Genomic DNA, 17,050 nt, shown 5'->3' on the forward strand with positions numbered 1-17,050 from the left:
GAGAAGGCAAATAATGCCAACTCTGTGTGTATCTCTGCCCCATCTCTGCCTCTGTCTCTGTCTCTGTCTCTGTCTCTGTCTCTGTCTCTGTCTCTCTCTCTCTCTCTCTCTCTCTGGCTGCCATGAATTATACAATTTTCTCTGCCACTTCCTCTCTCTGTGACCTTTGGCTTCACAGTAGGTAGAGAAACACAGAACTAGCTGACTGGACTGAAACCATAAATCCATAATCTCCCCCTCCAACATCTTTCTGTGAGGCACTTTGTCACAGAAACAAAAAGAGTAACACATCCACAGTGACCTTATAGGTCTTAGTCAAATGTCCTTGGATGCCTTTGGGAGATTTAAAACCGAGCCCTCACTCTCAACCTACAATAAAACATATAGCCCAGGGCTGGTTTCTCAAAAGATGATCTCTGGATCCAGTGGAAGGGCAGAAAGTTCAAGGGGGGATGTATGAAAACATCCAGAGTGAAGACAGTGGGGCAAGTGCAACCTTGAGAACACTAGGAAGAAGGCTCTACAGCCGGGGTACTCAGGGTTCTCTAAGAGGCTTCTCCAGGGGCTGCCATGCCTGTCTGTCTTACGGTGCCATGCAACAGTCCTCATGAAGTTCTAACTGAGGAGGGACTATGTAGCAACTACTGTGCTAAGCCTTCATCAGGACAAACTTTGAAAATGGCCACACTGATGAGGAATATAAATGCTAAAAAGCCTTTGTGAAAAGACCTGGAAACTCTTTGACAAAAGTTGGAAAACATACATATAAACTATATGCCCACCAAGACATGTTGGTGTAGGTGAAGCACATCACATACAGAGTTGGACATCAGGAGCGCACATATTAGACAGGCCTGTGCCTGACTAGGGGCATGCGAGCATACAGAGAGAAGCACACAAGTGTAGATGGACTGCGTGCAAATCTTATGTCAGCAAATATGCTTAAAATGTCCCTGACTGATTATCTGTCACCAGACTGAGCTCCTTGTTCTGGGAAATGGGGTCATATTTACACTGTTAGTTCCAGGAAGAGAAAGGGCCTCCAGCAGGAATGGAAACTAACCATCCTCCCACGACTACAGATGTGAGTGCTCTCAGGAACGTTTCCTTGTGTCAGCAGAAATCAAGCCTGACTATAGACGGAAATCCTGAGGTCACATCAGGCTTGCACACCTGTTTGAGAAAGCAGTAAGGATGCTTCCAGGTTCCAAAACCAAAGGGTGCAACTGGGTGATTCTCTGGCAACAACTGAGATGTTGACTGGTTTTTCAGATGTCTATTCTAGAATTATTCTAGGATTGGAAACGAAGATATTCTTGCATCCTCTAGAGTCCTGAACAGAAAGTATGCAGAAGTGGGGCATATTTGCTCCTTTGAGCAAGGCCAACCCGAATGGCAAAATGAAGACCTATTGTTCTCATGCCCAGAGATCCTCGGTTTGAACACAACTCGTTCTGTTTGCATACTCTGCTAGAGTTGTAAGCCACTGCCCTGGTTCTTTCTCTGGTAAATATTTTTTTTTACTCAAAATGGCTGAAAGAGCCACAGATGAGTCCAGAAAGACTGGGCATCACGCTGGATGTTACACTGCTACTTTGACAGTGGCTTCAGGCAATGGGTATCTTCAAAGAACTCATCCAGAGGCCAGGGCAGAGATTGGCAGCTCCTACAATTCAGCAGCGAGCCTGAGGAATTAAATTAGCTTCTAGGCATTGCTCACGCGAAAGGAAGTTGCAGGCTTGCCGTATGTGGTGATCCACAGTGTCCTAGGAAGGATGTGTCTACAGAGAATGCCAATGTCACCTTCATGGGCACTGCAGAGTCACTAGAGTAGTGAAGAGAGAAAGGAGCGGGCAGGAGAGAAAGCATAAAGACTTACACTCAAACATTTTTACTCCAGTTCACCTCGGAACTCTGTTTTCATTTTGTGTGTACATGTCTGTCTGTGTACATGTATATACAAATATGCTGGCATACACAGAGCTGTAATGATTTGCTTTTGTTGGATTGACAGAGCAAACCTCAACTGAGGAACTGCCCTCAACAGATTAGCCTATGAGCATGTTTGGGGAGGGAAGCACTTTCTTGATTAACAATTGGTGTCGGAGGACACAGTGTACTGTGCACTGTGTCACCACTGGGCTGGAGGTCCTAGGTTGTATTAGCAAGGTTGCTGAATATGGGCATGGGAACAAGTCAGTAAGCAGAGTTCTCGAATGGTCTCTGCTTCAGTCCCTGCCTCGAGTTCCTGCCTAGCCACGCCTCATTGGTGGGCTGTAAGCTGTAAGCCAAAACACTTTTCTCCCCAAGTTGCTTTTGATAGTTATTTCATCACAGTAATAGAAAGCAAAAACGGACAATGATCATGCACACATATGTGTTCATGTGTGTAAGTCACAAGCTAACTTTGGGTATCATTACTCAGGAGCCATCCACCTTAGATTTTGCCATTCGTTTACTTGGGACAGAAGTGTGATTGGGTCTCTCGTTTTCATCTGTAACTCCCTGATTCACTAGGCTGACTAGCCAATGAGCTCCAAGACTGTACCTCCCCACTACTAGGATTATGAGTGTGTGCCATGATGCCAGTTTTTTTCAACATAGGTTCTAGGGGTGAAATTTGAGTCTTCTTGTCACGTGACAAGAACACTATCAGAAAGCTCCATTTTTTAAAGCTATTTCTCTAGTGCTTTACCCCAGCATTCTCAGAAGTCACTGCCTCAAGCAATCGGTCTTAACGAACCAATAAAAAGCATTGTTTCTTGGTCAATCAAGATTCCTATGGCTCCAGTTCTATTCATATGTAACTCCTCACTGATAAGCTCAATGACTCTTGTGAAATCCAAGACTACAGACACAGTGAAATCCAAGACTACAGACACAGAAGTCTGCATTCCAATGTGTTTGTTGAAACTCCTTGGTTGATTCAGCCCCTTTTCTAGCTTACTGCGTAGAACCTCAGTGATTAAAGAAGAGGGAACTAGAATTAAGCATCATGAGTGGACACTCCACTCTAGCAATTATTCTGTGACTGCGAACAAGCTCCTTTACTCCTCTGAGCCTCTGTTTCCTCATCTGTGAAGGGAGAATAATACCTATCAGAGTGTCTGGGAGAGAAGCATGGACATAGCTAGTGCCCCACAGCAAGTGCCTGAGAAGTGGCAGCTGCTACAATTCTTACTGTGCACTGAGATAAATTAGCAGACATCAGTGTTCCCCAATGCTTCCATTGCCCTTGTGGATAAGCCTGAAACTTAAGAGGTCTTGCATAGCAGACCACTGACTTTCTGAAAAATCTTCATTTACCAGTTCTTCATGAACGAGTCCCCTTTGCCTCTAAACTCTGAATAGTACTGATCTCTCTCCCAGAATCCTCACTACTCAGTGCTCTCTCCAGTTCCATCTGCCCCATGATCCTCTACTTCACTGTGAAATGGCAATTCAGGTGTTCCTATCCTCTGCCAAGCTTTCTCTCTTTCTTCCTTTCTCCATAGTTAACTAAAACCCTCCTTCCATTTTTGATTCTATACTTTGCTCCCACTTTCAAACACCACACTGAACATCTCATGTGGTGATGTTAGTATCCCTGGAATTTAGCAGCAGTCTAGAATATGCCATCTCCAGTCAAAATTTAAAAAAAAAACAAAAACACCCAATCCATGTCGATGGAGAGAGTCCGTCCTGGTGCAAAGGGCAGCAGATATGAGGTGTACACATCTCTCTCAGAAATGCCCAGGACTTCTACTCTGACCAGGACTATACTTTAGCTCACTCATGTGTCCAAGCTCACATCCATGGGGTGCAGGAAAGCGACACATGGGTAGGCTATCATGATGCCAATGAATTCCATATGAGAGAGCTCACTATCATGAAGGAGGGAGGACGAGAGAGGAGAGGATTGATATACACTGTAATACTCAAATTTGTCTGTAATGAGCTTTCTGTATCAAATGTCTCAGCTTTATTCAGACACTTAAACTCCTTGTTTGAGCAGCCTTGGTAATGAACACAATGCTGTGATATCCTGAACTTACCTCCCATTACTCGCGGGGGAGCACACTGATGTTACTGACCAACCTCCCACATTCTCCATACCACTTCCTCTGCCCATCTCCACATTGATGATGCAGACGACAATAGCTACCACCTTGTGGGGGTAATTCTGATGCTAAGATCCTGTTTCCCAATCGGTTCTTGATCTATCAGAAAAGAAGCCATGGGGTAATTGCTGGATGAAAGGAATAGTTGGGACTTCCAGTTCCCAGAGGCAAGAAACAGATGTAGGCGAGAGGGGAGGGAGACTTGCCATGCTTCGGAGAGAGAAAAACCAAGCACCATAGGCTACTTCTACAGGCAGGTGGTTGGGATGTTTAGCTGGGACTAGATGTAACTGAGCAACTATAGTTGAGGTGTGGAGCTAAGAGTATTAATAAGGGCATGTTTCTCCAGGCAGAAGATAAGCAGCACCCAGCAATTGTGCCAAAAAGGCAGGTTAAAATTGAACAACTGTGTGTCTGTGTTTTTCATCAGTGGATCTAATATTCTCTGGGCTGGTAGTAGTGTGGGCCATTCTTGCAGTTAGGGCAGGGTAGCAAAAGCTACATCTAATACCACCTGACTTCCACTGCAACAAGGATGGCTACATGACATACTCAGTCGTCATATGCACAGGGCCTTGCTCTCATTGGCTGGGACCCAATTGCAATCTCCTCTTGTATTCACTGAGCATATGATAAAGCTGAGATACATAAGGAAAACATGTGAAGAACTACAGAAACGCTAGCCTCCTCCTTTGGACCATAGAACCAATGCCAGAATCTGCACCCCTGAAGCTCCATACTATGGTTTTTCTCATCCAGTATAAACAAATACATCCCTAACAGTGAAGGTCTCTAGGACATGGATAACAAATGTCCACCCACAGGATAAATCTAGCAAGCAGACAGCTTTTGCAAATAACAGTTTACTTGGACAATTGTCGGTCATCCTTGGCCGCCTTTTGCCTGCAGTAGCAGAGGTGAATAATTGCAATGGAGACCTTTGAATCCATGAAGCCTGAAGCAATTGTTCTCGTTCTCTCTCTCTCTCTCTCTCTCTCTCTCTCTCTCTCTCTCTCTCTCTCTCTCTCCCCCCCCCTCTCTCTCTGGTGTGTACTTGACTTTTTGTGTGTGCACTTGTGCACAGACAGGCATGGGAATGTGTATATGCTTGCACATGAAAGTCAGAGCTAACTAGTGAGCTTCTTCCTTGATTGTTCTTCACTTTATATTTGAAACTTGGTCTCTTCCTGAACCTGGAGTTTATTTTTTCTGACTAATGACTTTCAGGAGTCTACCTGCCTCCTCCTTTCCTATTGCTGGAGTTACAGACACTAACTACCAAGTCAATGACTATGCGGCTACTATGACTCTGAACTCAGAACTTCATATTTACGAAACTGGAACTTTATCAACTGAGCCATCTCCATGCCGCTTTAGTTTTGTTTTCCCTAGCCTTCATGCAGTTTGAGTACCACTAGGCATGCAGTAATTGCTTAATGCAATAACAGCAGCATTAGGTATCGTTTATTGAGCACTAATTGTTTGCCAAGAGCTATGCAAGTCATTCTTCCGATATTATTGCATTGAATCCTTACAACATCCTAATTGCTTAAGACTCCTACTTACCCATTCCCTAAAGATAGAGATTAAGGATTAGAGCTATTAAATAATTGGTTCAAGGTCATCAAGAAAGTGAGGGCATAGGCAGCCAACTTCAAAGACAATCCTGTTAACCTCGAGACTCCTGGAATCAGGATACTGGCTGAATTTGATGAGAGAACATCTCTCATGCAGGAGGACAAGCCTCTGTGAGTCTTCTTCATGCTGCCCTCTAGGGACAGTGTGTATTTGATGTGTGGTGGTAGTGGTGGTGGTGGTGGTGCACGGTGGTGGTGGTGGTGGTGGTGGTGGTGTGTGTGTGTGTGTGTGTGTGTGTGTGTGTGTGTGTGTGTGTGTGTCTGTGTGTGTGTCTGTGTGTCTGTGTGTCTGTGTGTGTGTATGTCTGTCTGTGTGTGTGTGTGTGTGTGTGTGTGTGTGTGTGTGCGTGCGTGCGCGCGCAGGCACACACACTTGCATGTGTTGGACGGTAAGGGGTTAAGGGTGGGGATTCAGGATGGGCTTCATTACACTTGACTGAAAAAAAGCGATGCTCTTGGCAAATTGAAAACAATAACTCTAAATCACAGAAACAGAGTTTTTACAACAGCCAAATAAACAGAAGGCATTGTAAATCTCTCATGAGCCAACAGAGAAGTCATTTTGCACCTGCTAGGCTTCATCAATGGCCATTCGTCCCTCTGCCTAAGCTGGACCTGTCCAGACAGAACTGTGCTTTCAACCTGTCAGCCCTCTTCGAGTTTTAGATAGGCATCTGGATTTGCCTTCTGTTTTTAAGACTCTTTCTGAAGCTCTGTGGATTTAATGCTTGCTGCACATGTGTGAGGACCTGGGAATGGACCTGCAGTATCCATACAAAAAGGAAGGTTTGTGACATCCATCTGTAATCCCACCACTGGGGTGGGAGTGGTTTACAGGGCTAGGAGATCCCTAGAGCTTGCTGGCCGCCCAGCCAAACCAAATTAGTGAGCTCCAGGTTCAGAGAGAGACCTCGTTTCAAAAAAGAAGATGGAGAGTGATTGAGGAAGACAATTAAATGTCAGTGTGTGGTCTCCACATACATGTGGTAAATACTGTCCCAACACAAATCAGTCCTTGTCAGGAGACTTTCTTGTGCCTTCTGCTTGTCTCCAGCCCATTGCCTAGATGTCCAAGGTGAGTACACATAGATTACTCAGTAGCCACTAAGGATAGAATAAGGTGGAGCTGAGTGTGTGTTTATCACACCAGAGTCCTTTCCCCAGCTTGTTTCAATGATCCTGTCAGAAAAGGAGGGACATTTTCAGATCAAGTATGTCTACATCAGTAGAAAACATGTAGTGATCTTTGTAGCCCAAAAGATGTCCAAAAATTTAGGCTGGAGTTGAACATGGACTTCTTCTCAATTCTTCAGTAAACACACTGCTTCTTGGGTGCCTGCCATGTACCCTACACTGTATGTGATTTCACTTGACAATAACAGCTTTCATTGAGCGCATGTTCAGAACAGTGCACACAGCAAACCAACACTCATTGAAACCCATATAGTGAGTATTAGGTTTCTAGATGAGAGAAAGGAAACACAGAAAATGTATCAGTCATTCACTCCTACTAACAAGTATCCCTAAACCATAATAGTGTAGGATAGATCATGCATTCCTTATACCCCAAAACTGCCCTTCCAACATCCAATAACTACTATTCTTCTAAGTGTTTGGCATTTCAGCTAGAGAGGGGAACTATATGCTAAGAAACTGAAGCCCAGTCTGCTGACAATTGTTGATAATATGATATTGGTTATTCCAAACTTGCGTTAGAAGATAAATCTTAAATGTTATCACCATAATTGTGTGGTGTAATAATTATGCTAACTAGCTTGATTGACAGATACAACATGGATATACAAACAGTGAAAGACTGTCTCAGAAACTGAGGTGGACGGCTCCTGAGGAATGATACTTGGAGTTGATATCTGATCTCCACATTATGTGCACACCCTTGCATATGCACACAACACACAATCTAGTATTACTATTAGTCGATTATAATATATACTCTATACATTATATGACATTGTATATTATGAATGATATACATTGTATAGCATGCATTGTATAATGCATATAATATATAGTATTATTTATATCACTTGTTTTTAGTCAATTATATGTAATTATTTGTCAACTAAAGTAAATTAATTTTTCTGTCGTTGGACAACTAATCCCCAGTATTGCTTACTATATTGTGTTCCATGAATGCAGTTAGAACTTAAGTGATAGCTGAGTTGGTAAGGAGCTATCTTTACATTTATGAAGATACCCTCCCCCCAAAAAAAGATGTAAAGAAAGCAGGGTAGCACATGCCTGTAATCACAGTGTCAGGGAAATAGGCAGATCCCTGGGGCTTGCTAGGAACTAGCAAGTTTACCTAATCAGTGTGCCGCTGGCGCCAGGAAGAAACTGCCTTAGAAACAAAGTTAGATGGCTCATGAGGTTGGCCTTTGGCTTCACATGTGTGAGCATAACACACACACATACATATATGCACTATATATACACATGTGTGTGTCTCGGTTGTATTTAATCATTATATGTCTATTAAAAGTAAGATTATCCACCTGGGATTGTGATGTGGCTCCGTTGGTGATGTTCTTGCGCAACATTCACAAAAACCTGAGTTTGCTTCCTGCCACTACATAAATCATATGTGATAGCACATGCCTGAAATTCCCAGCATGTGAGCAGTAGAAAAAGGAGGATCAGGAGTTCAAGGTCATCCTCAGCTATATTTACATCTTTCATCACCCAGCCTCATAGCCTTAAGTCAAGAAAAGTTGATCACTGCTCTGTGATAGCTCAGACAATGTTGGCTGGAAACTGATCTCAACTAGATCTTGATCTAGAATCACAGTCTCTAAGTATCATGCCCCATCATTTCTTTTGAGTAGTCATATTTTTTATTTAAAAAAAAATCAGTGAAGGTTCCCTAATGTGCTGGTGCCACACCCTTAGTTTGCTATGGAGGTCTGACTCACTTTTAAAGGCTTCTTCTCTCCACCATGTTAAAATTCACCTGCGCTTGCTGAATCAATCAGCCTACAGAAGCACCAACCAGGGACCACTCTGAGAACATGAGCTCAGGAAGGAAGAGAGGACTTATGAGGGGTTATCAAGATGGGCTGAGATTTGCCCTAGCCACTGTTTCCTCCAATTGCCCTACAGTTTTATTCCCATACAGGAAATCAATTTCTGCCTATCAAAGTAGTAGGTGTTGTGGGATTCAGACAAAATGAAAAAGACAAATTTTTAGCTCCCAAGATGCTTACAAAGCACACAGCTAAAGAACAGCAGACAGCAAAACAAAGAAAAGTAAAAGAAATGAGGAAAGGTAGGGGGAGTTGGGGTAGCTGCAAGACAAATGTGAGGAGGGTTTATTAAGCATGGTTTCCCCAGAGAGAGGGGTTAGGGGCAACTGGAATTTAGAGAGGCTAAATGAGGTAGCCTTTCTTAAATTAGACCTTTATTGGGAAAATGTAAGTAACCTGTAAGCCAACTAAAAAGGTGAACCTCCAAGTCTAAGATACAAGTAAAATAGCCAATAAAAGCAAAACATGGGCCAACGAAGGGAATTGACAGTCCTCTAAAGAAGAAAAGCAAATACACATTAATATTTTTAAAGGATTGAATGCCCTTAGTCAACAGGGAAGTGCAAATAATAAACACTACTGTGGCATCCCAGTCTGAATGGCTACATCAAGTAAGAAAATGCTAACACTAGCTAGGGAAGCACATAGGTCTCCACTCTCTCTCCTCTCCTCCAAATCCAATCCCCCAGCCTCATCCCCAGCAATGTAGCTGAACCCCTGCTTCAGCCTCCCCTTCACTTCTGGTCTAACTCCCAGGGGACAATGCAGTCCCTACTGGCACACCCTGTGTTCCTCCCTCCTGTGGACGCCGCTTCTCCACCTGCTGTTCTAGCCTATCTCCACTTTTAAGTGTCAGCTCTCAATATCTAGAAATACATTCTACCCAGGATCCACAAGGACACACCTGGCAAGGTCTCAGAAATATTCACTATCAGACAGCCCTCAGCCGCCACATTCTCCTAAGGACCAGACCGGGTAATGAAACCAAGGAGCACCCATTCAACAAAGCCAATTTCAGGCATCAGCATCTAGAATTACAACCATCCCAGACCCAGATGCCTAGATACCAGCATATAAACACAATAAATTGTAAGTGGAGGTGTTGTTTCCTGATTGGGTCAATAAAGATGGCAAGGGGAAAGGTGGGCTTTCTGGTCCCCGGAGGAAGAGGAGGCGATGCAGATAGAGAAGTGCTTTCTGGACAGGCTTTGAGGGAAGAAGCATGAATGCTATGTAAAGTTTAGCTGATGAGTTTAGAGCAGTAGATTCTATGTCACGCAATTATGTTATCTGGAAGGTTTTAAAATGTTAAAACTGACTAGTGTTTTCCATCCACAGTGATAAGGTGGGCAGGAGGAAAAGGCGGCAGCCAGGGCAGTCATTGGTGGCTTGGCAGAGCCAAGCCAACTCCTAGAGGAGTTGAGGGAGCGATCATACCAGCTGGCCCCTGACGGAGATATGTAGGGAGTGAGGCCAATAGCAATCTGTTCTTGGAGCTGAAACAAGAGAACGGCCCTGGGAAGGCGATAGCATGGATATTTTAAAATTACATGCACCGATAAATAACAGCCAAGACAATGTTTCTACTAGACCCTAGCAGTCTTAGTACAGTAGGCCCTGAGTATTTCAACATTGATGAAGCACGAAGGGAGTTTCAAAATAGTCTCCATGAATATGTAGAGGTCCTTAAAGAGGATATGAATAAATCTATTTATAAAATCTATGAAAACACACCACGGAATGAAATGAATGAAAGAATTTCAACCACGAAAGTGGAAGTAGAGTCAATAAAGAAAACTCAATTTGAGAGAAAACTGGAAATAAAAAAAATGTACAAACTCAAACAGGAACGGCAGAAAGAAATTGAACCAAGAAAGAAGACATAAAAAGAATCTTAGGCAATGAAGACAAGAGAGAAGAAATAGATACCTCAGGCCAAAAAAAAAAAAAAAAAAAAAAAAAGTCAAGCACAAAATGTTCAGGAAATCATGAAAAGACTAAATCTAAGAATAATAGGAATAAAAGAAGGAATCAAGGTCAAAGCATAAAAAGTATTTTCAGCAAAATCAGAGAGGAAATTTTTTGTAACCTAAAGATTTCCTAAGCTAAAGAAGGAGATGCCTATCAAGGTAGAAGAAGCTCACAGACCCTCAAATAGATCGGATCAGAACCATGGATTCCCCTTGGGACAAAATTACCAAGATACTAGATGTACAGAAGAGTAAAAGAGGAATGAAAGCTGCAAGGGGAAAGACCTTATAAATGCAGACCTCTCGGGATAACACCTGACCTTTCAGAGAAGACTCTAAAAGAGAGAAGGTTCTAGACAGATAGTCCACAAACCACAGAGCACAGAGGTCAGCCCAGACTTCAATAACCAGTAAAACATTCCATTGCGATGGGCGAGGAAAGAAAGGCCTTACTTGATAAAAGTAAATTCAAGCCGTATTTATCTACAAATCCATCCCTACAAACGGCACTAGAAAGAAAACTCCTACTAGAAGAAGTAAACCCCAAGAAAACAAAAGGAATTAACAATATCCGACAAGCAAATGGGAGGGGGGAGCACCTCGATAAGAAAATAACAGGATCAACAAGCACTGCTCACTGGTAGCTCTCAGGATCATTGCTTTCAGTTCCCCAATAAACAGACTGACAACAGATGTGAAGACAGGAGCCATTCTTCAGTGCATCCAAAAAGATACTTTAACATCAAGGATAAACATCACCTCGGAGCAAAAGGATGGAAAGAAATATTTCACGCAAAGATACCTGTAAATAAAGCTGGTGTAGCCATTTTAATATTTGACAAAATAGATTTGAAACCAGAAGAAATTGGGAAGGACACTACATACTCATTAAAGGAAAAGTCACCAAGAGAATATTGCAATTCTTAACATCTATTCCCCAAACACAAGGGCATCCAAGTTCATAAAAGAAATACCACTGCAGCCTAAATCTCACATTGATCCTCAGACACTGATAAGGAAGGCTTCAGTACCCCGGTCTGCCAATAGACAGGTCACCTAGACAAAAACTAAACAGATAAATGCTGGGGCTAACTGACGTCATAAACCAAGTGAACATAACAAACATTTACAGAACACTTTACCAAAACATAAAAGAATACACTTTCTTCTCAGCAGCTCATATGACTTTCTCAAACACTGGAACATTCTTTAACACAAAGCAAGCCTCAATAGAGAAAATTGAAATTACACCCTGCATCCTATCTAACCACTACAGGTAAAAACCGGATATCAACAACAACAAAAGCTTAAAACCTCACAGAAACTGAACAACTTGCTACTGAATGAAAATGGGTGGAGACAAATTTTAAAAAGAAAAAAAATTTTTAGATATGAAGGAAAAGTAAAACACAGGATGCCCAAACTTATGGAAATTAATAGAGGTTGTTCTATGAGGTAATGTCATACCACAAAACTCATATGTAAATAAATAATAAAAAGAGCTATTTCATATTAAGTTACAAAGTTCTTTGAGAAGAATCGGTAAGGTTGACAAACCCTTATCCAAAATAGTTAAAAGGCGGGTATAAAATATTCAAATTGACAGAATTAGAGATGGAAGGGAGACCATAACAATAGACACCAGGGAAATGCAGAAAATCCTAAGGACATATTTGAATAGCCTGCACCACCCCAAATTGGAAAGCCTAGAAGAAATGGAGAATTTTCTTAATATATACAACCCACTGAGGTTAAACCAAGATTAGATGAGTAATTTGAGTAGGAGAAGTTATTAAAAGTCTCCCAACCAGAAGAGGCAAAAAACTTTAGCACAGAATTCTACCAGAATTTTAAAGAAGCGTTAATGTCAGTACTCCTCGAATTTCTTCACAAAATAGAACAGAAGGAACACTGCCCAATTCTTTTTATGAGGCCACAGTTACTCTGATAATGAAACTACATAAAGACCAATAAAGGAAGAGAATTATAGACCAGCTTCCCACAAGAAGATAAATGTAAAACTTTTCAATAAGATACTTTAAAACTGAATCTTAAAACATATCTACCACGCGTATCTATCGTAGTTGAATAGGCCTCATCGCAAACATGCAGGCCTGGTTCCAAGTCTGCAGAGCAATGAGCATAGCCCACCATGTGAACAAACTGAAAGGCAACAAAATCCAACACCCATTCGTGATAAAAGTCCTGGAGATATTAGGGGTCTAAGAGGTGTACCCCAACATCACAAAGGCAACTGACAGCAACCCCACAGCCAAAGTAACCTTCAATGGCGAGAAACTCAAAGAAATTCCAGTAAAATCAGAAAAAAGAAAGTGTCACCACTCTCCCATGCCTATCCAATATAATACATGAAATCTTAGCTAGAGCAATGAGACAACTGAAAAAGGTCCAGGGGTACAGCTGGAAAGGGAGGAGGCAAAGTATCTTTATTTGTAAATGATACAATACTATACATAAAGACCCTAAAAATTCCACTGAGGAACTCCTACAGCCAACAAACATTTTTCAGCAAAGTAGGAGGATGCAAAGTTAACACACACACACACACACACACACACACACACACACACCAATAGAACAAAGCCTCAGGATATCCAAAACACTTCTGAATAATGAAAATAACTGCTGGTAATTATTACCATCTCTGATCTAAAATTGTGCTATAGAGCTATAATAATATAAAACACCATGGTACTCGCACAAAACAGACACATTGATCAATGGAATATAACTGAAGACCCAGAAATAATTCCATACATCTTTGGACTCCAGGGTTTTTGTTGTTTTTGTTATTGCTTATTTGCTTTTTGTTTGCTTTTTGCTTTTTAATTCAAGAACCATACTTGCAACCTGTAAAAATGGCAGCATCTTCAATAAATGCTATTGACTAAACTGGTTGAGTGAATGTAAAAGAATCCAAATAGATCCATACATATGCCCCTGCGCTCAACTCTAAATGAATCAGATCACAACATAGAATAAGATACACTGAACCTGGTAGAAGACTAAGTGGAGAATAGTCCTGAACTCATTGGCACAGGAAAAAGAAAACTTTCAGAACAGAACAGCATTGGCACGGGCATTAGAATCAGCAATTAATAAATGGGACCTCAAGAAACTGATAAGCTTCTGCTTTACAAAGGACATTGTCATGTAAGCAAAGTTTCAGGCTATAGGAGGGGGAAAGATTTTTAGCAACTCCACAACCAAAAATCTAAAATCTAAAATATGTAAAGAACTCATGACACTAGACATTAAGAAATCAAATAACCCAGTTTAACGTGAGGCTCAGATCTAAACAGAATTCTCAAAAGAGAAAACTCAAATGCCGGAGAAGCACTTAAAAAAATATTCTTAATTCTACATCCTTAGCCATGAGAGAAATGCAAGTCAAAGGGACTTTGAGTTTTACATTACACCAGTCAGAATAGCCACGAGCCATAAGACAAATGGTGGCTCATACTGAGAGGATGTGGGCTAAGGGGAACAGCCTAATGCTGGTGGGAGTACACACTTGTATACTCCATATGCAAACCAATGCAGTAACCGCTCAGCAAGTTGGGTGTGGATCTATTTCAAGATCCAGCTGTACCATTCATATATATTATATGTGTTTAAGTATATGTTCATACACACACACACACACACACACACACACACACACACACACATATGAAGTCAATCTAAATGAAACTGCTAAATAGTAAGGGAGAGAGAGAGCCCCACTGGACATCTCTCATCACCAAATGAGACTTTCAGTATCCACAATAGGTTACATTTAACCAAGTAGTTGGTCAAAGGGGTCCTAGAAACCCCCCAAACAGCCCAGGCTACTGTGAAGGCTTTTGATCATTCTCCACAAACTGATGGTAAGGCCTCACTGCTTAAAACCAACACCTACACGAGACATTGAACACTGAGAAGCTGAGCTGGTGCCTAACTGGAGCCTTCACCCTCACAGTCTAATGTTCATGGGCTAGAAGTTACTATGATTATACCCGGGTGAAAGGTGAACATCAACCAAACTCCAAATCCTTCTATTCGATTGTGACCCACCTGCAAGATGCAATGATTCAGTGGTGGCACAAGGTGTGTGAGACCGGCCGGCCAAGATCTCATCTATTCTAACACCCATTCCTCGAGATGGAACCCATAACTGATACTGCTTGGATGGACAAGAACCTGAGACCAGGGACCTAGGGGAGAACCAAATACTACTGTGGTGATGTGACTACTAATGGCATTCTGCTATACTCACAGACCAGTGCCTTGCTCAACCATCATCAGAGAAACTTCCCGCTGCAGCAGATGGGAACAAACACAGAGACCCACAGCCAGAAATCATGCAGAGTGAGAGACCTTGGAGCACACAATCCTAAATGGAGTTTCTTCATCAAATCTCTCCCCTCAAAGCTCAGGGAACCCAGCAAAATAAGACATGGAAAGTCTGTAAGACCCACAGGGGACAGAGGACACCAAGGAAACAAGGCCTTCTGAATGCAGCAGGACCAATCTGCATGTGAGCTCGTGGAGACTGAGACAGCGTGTGCAGGGCTTACCTAGGTCTGTAGCAGACAGATGGGGTCCTAGAGCAGAGACAAGTGGACACGTGCCCCCATCCTTAACCCAGACTCTCTCCAATTGATAACTGTTTAAAATGAAAACGTAGTGTTTCCAAGGGAGTCTCACTGGGGAAGCAAACCACTCTTAAGGGTGGGCCCCAATTCCAGTAGGAGACAGCAAAGACAAAACAAATTCATTAGCATCTCTGGAAGTTCTTTGTCTTATAAATTTGTATCAGGATCTTTCTGTCTGTCTGTCTTTCTTTCTTTCTTCCTTCCTTCCTTCCTTTCTTTCTTTCTTTTAATCTTACAGGTCCTTTGGGTCTATCTTATTGCTCCTGGTTTTATACTTTTATAGGATTCCTTTTGGTAGGTACCAGTGTATCCCTGTGACCCTGTGTCCATCTATGGGTTTTAAGCTTTTTCTTTGACTCTTTTTCTTCTGTTTATTTTGTCCTATCCCGTCTTGTTTCTTTTATTATTATTATTATTATTATTATTATTATTATTATTATTATTATAATTCCTTAGATGCCTGGTTTGTTTTCTAAGAAGAGACAGAAAGGGCGTGGACCTGGATGGGAGGGGAGGTGGGAAAGAACCGAGAGGAGCCATGTGAGGAAAAAACATAACCAGAATATATTATATGAAAAAAAATCTATTTTGGATGGAAAAAATTAAAAAGAAAGAAAAGAAACAGCAACCAATGCCAAAGAAGATGTGAGTAAAAAGCCTTTGGTCGGCCTTGTTGGGAGCATAAACTATGGAGATCGGTGTAATCTCTCTTCACTCCCATATGGTGCAGCGATAGCACTCTATGCTATCATATAGACACGAGCGTGCCCAGGCTTAGCGTTTACTCTCTATGTAATAGCAAGGAAATGGCATCACCCTAGATGTCCGTCAACAGATAAATGAATAATGAAGATGTGGTACATACACACAGGGGGATCTTATTCAATAACAAAAAGACTGTGAGTCGCGCAGAAGCGGGCACAGTGGAAAGAGACAGTTAAGTGAGGTAACACGGGCTCAAGGAGACGGGTGCCATTGATCCCTCATGCGCTTAGCCTGTGACTGTTATGTAGGTATGAATAGAGGACGAGCAACTAGAACCGCATCCATGAAAGGTGGAAAGGAGGCTTTAAGGCAGAGCAATGGGAGAGTGATATAACACGTGTGGTAGGAAGCTGGAAGGGGGAATACTGAAGGCAGAGAGCATGGTGCGGAGGTGTTGAGTTATGTGAGGGCGTGGGAAAGGAGGAAGAGTCAGTCAAACCTAAGTGTGTATGAGAATGCTAAAAGGAGATGTCATCCTATATGATAATATAAAAGGAAAAATACAGCCCCAGCGAGGCAGGGTACCAAGGAAGCAGGCATACGCTGTACTGGGAACCTCGGGTGGGTGCCTGCAGTGACCCCTGCACTTTCTGCCCCATTATTTCTCAACAGAAGCATCCATTGTTTCTTGTTTTGTTGAGTGGAAGATGACTGTCTCTCTACTCATTTCCAAGTTCCCAACATAGTGAACCTGATTGGCCCAACTGAATCAATCAATGAGCTACTCCTGGTGACAAGCACAAACAGGGCTAGCAGGGGAAGCCCATTTGCGGGTTTGAGGGTAGTCATCAGAGAAGGAGGAATTGTTTCTAGGACGGACAATATAAAACAGGTGTCCACTAGGGGCGTATGTTTAAAGACAAAATGGAGGCGAGC

The sequence above is a fragment of the Rattus norvegicus genome, chromosome 10 (genome assembly GCF_036323735.1).
Source record: "Rattus norvegicus strain BN/NHsdMcwi chromosome 10, GRCr8, whole genome shotgun sequence".
NCBI lineage: Eukaryota > Metazoa > Chordata > Mammalia > Rodentia > Muridae > Rattus > Rattus norvegicus.